Here is a 7,133-nt window from a genome sequence, read left to right as displayed (position 1 = left end):
AATACAGTGGAATAAATATCTTTCATCATTAATTCTAAAAACCAATAATTTAACATTAAATTAACAAATTATAACTTGTCATAATAACACTAAAACAAAAAATATTCTCAATTTTATATTACAAACAAAATTCAATAAAATCATACATAAAAAAATCCAAACTTTCTTTTCACTTCATTTACCATAACAAAAAATAATAATAATAATAATAAATAAATATTTAAAAAAACCATAAATTAATAATAATAAATAAATATTAAAAAAAAAAACATTTTCTTACAAAAAAATATTCAATAAAGTCATAAATAGAAAACTTAAACTTTCTTATCACTTAATTTACCCGACACAAAATAAATAAAAATAAATAAATAAAACATTTTCACATTTATATTACAAAACTCATCTAAAAACAAAATTTCCTTTCATTTGCAAAACTAATGAAAACCTATAGAATCTCTTACATGACAAATACTCTTAAGATATACAATATTTCCTTATAACAGCATCATACTAATTTCAAATACATTTTTTACAACCTAATAAACATAACTGATTTTTCTGCTTAAGGACTAAAGAGCATTTTAATATCAACTGATTTTTCTGTTTAAAAAGTAAAGAGCATTTCAATTTCTATAGGACAATATAATCAATTTTTTTCTAATTTCAGATATTTAGATTCCTCCCGCGTATTGAAATATCTGCATTTCTCCCCTTACTTTTTATTGTTTAATTTACAAATGAGATACCAGTGGAATTATAGAATACCTGTAACTATTACTAAGCCAGGGTTGGAAATGATCCCTTTCCTAATTAACTAATAATTCTGTATGCAGTACAAAAAATAATAATTAAACATTTTTCTTTTATCAAAATGTGTTTCAATTAAGGAATTCCAAAGAAAATATTTTAAAAATATAAACTCGCTTTACAACGAAGTAAGCCATTTCCAATCCTCATGAACTCCATTTAACTGCTAAATAGGTTCGTAAAGAACATGACCCAATACCATCATTCAATCAAGGAGTTCCAACGGAGAAATTAACAAAAATATAGACCAACTTTAAAGCAATTATAATATTTATATTTTTCTTAGTTTAAGCCCGTTCCAACCTCCATGAACTCCATTTAACTGGCTAAAGAAATTCATAATGAACCTGACCCAATACCATCTTGAATTTCCATTCCAGAACATTAAATGGTATTCTTTCTAACGTTATCCAAAATCTCGTTGGCCATCCCTTCTGTTAAGGAAAAGGAAAGCCCTTTTACGATTCACAGGAAAGCCCTTTTACTATTCACAGGTTCAATGATTTTGCAGCCTGTATTTTACAAGGAGATTCCCATACCACTATCCTTGCTTGCTTTGAAGCTCTATTCAAGCATAACACTTTTTCTAAAAACCATGTATACATTGGACTTTCAGAATACGCGTCATCAGTTAATTGAAATTCCATCACCTCTAGAGAAGGGGTGCTCTGAAGAAGGCAACCTAATACACAGATTTCCCTGTTACTGGTTCCATCTAGATATATGCACACCCGTATCTTACGGAGATGAGAGAGTGGGGACTTTAGAGACAAAGGTATATCATGGTTTGCTAGCTGCTGCATTGCATTTCAAAACTACAGTCAGCCATCTCTGCCTTCATTTACAAGGTGAAAGGCATGCATATGAAACATCATGGAAAATAACAATCCCAATGAAAATTTTTACTGCAGGTGCATATGTACATTAGTTTGAGTAAGTTAAGGTATCATAAATTTATGTCGATTGCAGATTCTAGCATTTCATAGTCATGGAGCAAAATTTACTTTATTTATCCTCCTCAAAGACATGAATGTACAACCCACATAAACATAAGACATGAATATACAATCCACATAAACATACCCCACTGCCTGCCTGCCCATAGTAAGATGCAAATAAATGTAAGACAGGCAGGATAATCTGTTTGCTAAACCACATCAGCATATGCCTTGTCTAACATGGCTTGCACATTATAGATACCCTGACACCTATGGGAAGCAAATTCAAACACACAACCATGGAAACATTTATTGCACTGAACACATCAAAGTAATGTAGAGATTATGTTCTTACCGAGAGAAAGTTCTCGCCCATGTATAGTTCCTCAAGATGAGGAAGCCTGTCGAACACACTGAGAAGAGAAATATCCATCTCTTTTTCACTTTTAAGCAAAGGCCCAACAAAAACGTCCAGCAACTTCAATAACTTGAAGCTCCCGATTATGTCAATAAATCTCTCCGCGGAGAAATAGTATCAATTCCACTTTCAATCCAATCAAATTACTTCCATCCTGCATATTGAGTTCCCAAATTGAACACGAAATCTCATGAAACAGTAACCCATTGACCCTCAAGTCCTTTATCAGGTATGCATGCAGGGTATTAAGCTTCGGGCAGTTCACTGTTAAAGCCTCCACACAATCATGCACTTCTAAATCTGTAATGTTGGGAGCCGAGATGGTAGGATGTCGCAGACCAACGCAGTTATATAAGCTGAGATTTCGAAGAAGAGGGCAATGTGAAATAAAGTGAGCTAAAGACTGGTCTGTCAATTCCACATAGTTAAAGTTGCAAGTGGTGAGATGGTTGAATCCAGAGAAATGGGTTGGAAGACGTGAGAGAATGTAGTTGTAGAGTGTGAGTGTAATGAGACGAGTGCAGGAGAAAAGGGCAGGAGGCGGGATTTCCCTATCTGGGGAATCACAGAGAGTGAGGTGTTGAACATTTCTCCATGCTGCGCACCGCACCCATTTGTATACACTGTCGCGTGTAAACCGCCATTGGGTATCAATATTGCATATGGGCGCGGAAGGATAAACGTCGATGGATAGATAAAAGACTTCCAGATCAGAGGAATGCAAGAGCAGAATTTTGGAGATGATATTCTCCACCGTTGCAATAGATAGGGGATCTGGATCTTTGGAGATGATATTCTCCACCGTTGCAATGGATAGGGAATCTGGATCCAGAGGGGCCAAAAGAAGATGTGGAGAGAGAATGAGTTGGGGCATTTGGGTATACAGAAATCTCCATCTCTTAGAGAGAAGGGAAGATCTGATGGCCTCTTTAACCGGGATTTTAGACAGGATGGAACAGAGGATGGCATCTGGTAGTGTGGAGAATTTGTCTGTAGCGGGCGGCATACTGTTGATTGACAGAGCTCCTTTGATGGAAAAAGGATTGCATTCGAGGCCAAAAACCAGTACCAGCGGTGAAAACTGAAATGCTGGGAGGGAAATGAAAGCCAATGGAAAGTAACGAGACACAATGATTTCATAAAATGGCGGGAAATTGCAGGAGCGGCTACTGTTTCATTTGGTTTGTTTTTTGACACGTGTCTTTTCTCGATTCATTTTAATTTTTAATGGAAATTTATAAATATATTTAGGGTTATGCTAAAATTTATTTCAAGTGTTTTTTTAAATAATATGGAAAATAGGTTTATATTTATTTATTTATCTGAATTACTTCAAATATATTTCTATTAATTAGAGAAATAGTGCATTGTTACCGTACTCTCATGAAAGAGTATCACCATATCAGTAGGAAAGAAAATGAAAAAAAAATAGTGACTAGACCAATAGCCATAATAAGTAAAATGCAAAGGCTATATTTTAAGTGAGAAAATAAGGCTATATTATAAGTGAGAAAATCATTATTTGACTAGGGTGAATGTAAATGCAAAGGCTATATCATCATTTGATAAGTAAATTAAATTCTCAACTAATCATATCAACAACTAATTACTAGAAAACCAATAAATCTTCAATCATGATACCAACCAATATGTCGGAACCAGATAATATGCCAAACGCCTGAAAAAAAAATACACACAACAAAAAGACCATAAACATGATACCAAAAACCACATCTCATCCATAAGCACATCATCCCAACACCAAGCATGACTGTTAATTCTTCTGATGCATCACAGACAGAGTTCCAAAAAAGACAAAGAAGTATTTCCATAGCTACTCCAAGCCATGCATGCAAGAGTATCTACTTGAAAAGAACCTCTATTTGTACCTAGGAAAAGCAAAAGACCACCCTAAACCCAACCAATTCTGGATAAAGAGCCACACAGCGATGCCAAGCTGGCCTGGGTGAAAGAATGCCAGAAGGTAAGTCCCTCCGCAACAATAAACCTACATTTATATTTATAATTATAATTATAATTATAATTATAATTAGGGTTAATTTTGTCCAAGTTTTAAAATAGTTAGATTAATTATTAATTAGGGTTAATTTTGTCCAAGTTTTAAAATAGTTAGATTAATTATGATAGAATTTATTTTAAATTTTTTAACAAGGCAAACATTTTTATATTTTATATAAGAGATATATATTTATGTTTTTTAGGGATTATTTATTCTTATTTAGCCTAGATTCATCTTAATTCTAGATCATCAAATTTTTTTTCACTTTAAGAGGGTTTGCATCTCAAGAGATTTGATCCCTCTTTGCGCTTGATAGACCTAGAATTAAGATGGATCTAAGCTTGTCCAATTTCCCCCTTAAATAGGCTATATTCCAAATGAATACCATGGGTGGTTTTCAATACCGTCCGTCATTTTTATTTTTATTATTATTTTATTTGTATAGGGTTAATTTTGTCTATTTTATTTTATTTTTTGTCATTTTTGTTTTTATTATTATTTTATTTTTATGGGGTTAACTTTGTTTTTTTATTTTTTATATTTATTTAAAAAGTTTACATTGAATTACAACATCTCTATTATGTTGGGCTGGAGAATGCCTCTAACAAGATTCACAATCCTTATATTAATGCTCTAATTAAATCTGGGTAGAGATCTCAATCATACCTCCCAACCACCAAAATAAACTCAATAAACAAATTATTTTAAATTAAATTTTTAAACTAAATTTATAATATAATTAGCTTTCATTTAATTATAAAATAATTCTATTATATTTAATAAAACTAATTAAATTTGGTTATTTATATATTTATAATATTATATAACTAGTAGTATTTACTTATATTATTATATAATTAAATTTATTTAATAAATATTTTATTATAAAATATAGGATATAAATCTCATTAAAAATTAGTATAGTGATCCATTAAGTGAACACACTTATTAAACGTACACAGAAACTAAAATGTAATATAACCATTTAATTATTGAATAATACATTGAATATACCCAATTATATGGTTAATTATTCACAACTATTGTGCTCTAAGATTTTGTGCATTCTTCCATCATCGATTACTCTAGGAAATATATTCCACCCCTATGCTTCCTTTCATTACACCTTTTATTATAAGGCGTATATAGATCTATTTATATAAGAAAATGTTAACTACCATATAAATTTTATCCCTAAAATGACCTTTTTCTAAGAATTTTGAAAATGTAATTGTTTCTAGAATCTCTGTCATTATATATGGATTTACTTTAGGGACGAAGATTTTGATCATAAATTACTTTGTTGGATAGGGTTTATAGATTTATATTATTGAAATATGTCTTAAGGTATTAAGTAATTGAGTTGAGAGAAGGAAAGTACATTTTACAACTCAATGTATTTAATTCTCTCTAATATTGTATATAGAATAAGTAGATTTAATAAATTATTTTTAAAAGAATAATATTGTATATAGAATAAGTAGATTTAATAAATTATTTTTAAAAGAATAAAAAATATAAGATTAATAGGTAAGGTAATATTTGTATTTTTTATAATATAAGATTAATATGTAATGTAATATTTGTATTTATAAATTAAATAAAGCAAAATTCATATTAAAATTATAAGAAAATAATATCAAGTATCAATAATATATTTGTGTTAATTGGATGTTCTTAGGTGGTTAACTGGATACCTTCTAGCTATGTTGAGTGTGCAGAATCCGACTGTGCTATGATGTTGTATTTGCCACACAGAAGTGTTGCAATACCCACTGTGCATCGAGAAAGTGGAGAGCAGATTGTTTGATGTGGCTGAGCGCATGGTACTAGTGCATTAAATCACCATTGCTTGGTGAGCATCTGGTGTTAAATCAAGAGATTGAGTGCTTGCCAGCTATTTGGTGCTGTTGGAGAGCGCCATCACTAAGAGCCGATTATTAGCTGCGGTGAAGAACTGGAGACTGTTGCCTGAGTGTATTGCTTGTTTGCAGCATTGTCTGATGTTTATGTCATTGCAACTCCAAAGGGTCGAGATCGTGAATATTAGTGAGGTTGTTTATTACAGCGTCTATAACTGTGTTAAAAAAGTGAGTGTTGTGTGAAGATGTGTGGATGTCGTTGAGCGAGTTGAGTGATTTGTAGTGATTGTGTTGTTTTTGGTGTTGCTGCATGACCCATAGAGGGTCTAACAACGTTGTTGATGCTGAAAGAGTGTGAGCGTTGCGTGGAGGTGATTCTTTGCAGAAATCCCTGGGTATGTTGTGAGACATCACCTGGTGCATGCAACAAGTGTTGTCCAGTTGAGTGACTGTTGCACATATTCATGTCGTAGTGTGGAAGCGTCATTGAGCACCGTGTGTGGAGCTAAGGGTCTTGAGGCTAGGTTATGGTGCCAAGTGTTTGTTTGAGTTGTTATCTATGGTGCTAAGTGTTTGAGTGTTCGCCTTTCAATGATTGAGTATTGAGGTGGTGCCAAGAAGGAGGTTCTGCACAAGAGATCAACGAAGAGGATGCATAGTGTTGTCCGAAAGTGTAGCGAGCATGGAGTAGTGGCAGCCTAGATCGTGAGCACCTGTGCGACCAGTTTTAGCCATATGGATTTGTGTGAAGTCCTGCCAACCATTTGGAGGAGTTGTGACAGTTCGTCAATCTCTTTGTGCATATTGAAATCATGTTCGTGAGAGAGGAATAGTGAGAAAAGGGGATCATTAAAGGTGGCAGAAATCACTGGCAAGGAAGAGCGAATCCCTGCGTTGTTGCATTGTTGTTGGATAGTTGAGGCATTGTTTTTGTGAGCTACGCTAGTGGACAAGTACCTGTGGATGTCTTGTAGCGTTGTTGAAGAGCGGTGTATGTAGATTGAAACTATAGTTGGGAGCGCAGCGGAAGGTTTGGTGCAGCCTGTCTCAGTGTTGAGGTGTGCTGCAAAGAGACAACAGAAGAGGCG

General features: G+C 33.2%; 1 long non-coding RNA gene across 1 annotated transcript; it reads right to left on the bottom strand.

Annotated features, from left to right (window-relative positions):
• Positions 1 to 1,050: 1,050 nt before the first annotated feature.
• Positions 1,051 to 2,972, bottom strand: LOC149144659 (uncharacterized). The gene is made up of 2 exons (XR_016264913.1): positions 2,101 to 2,972; positions 1,051 to 1,604 (listed from the first exon to the last, which is right to left on the bottom strand). It is a non-coding gene; the product is annotated as an uncharacterized LOC149144659 (long non-coding RNA).
• Positions 2,973 to 7,133: the final 4,161 nt, after the last annotated feature.

The sequence above is a fragment of the Pinus tabuliformis genome, chromosome X (assembly GCF_031772625.1).
Source record: "Pinus tabuliformis cultivar Carrire ecotype Pingquan chromosome X, CPIR1, whole genome shotgun sequence".
NCBI classification, from domain to species: Eukaryota; Viridiplantae; Streptophyta; class Pinopsida; order Pinales; family Pinaceae; genus Pinus; species Pinus tabuliformis.
This window is presented reverse-complemented; position numbering and strand designations above follow the sequence as displayed.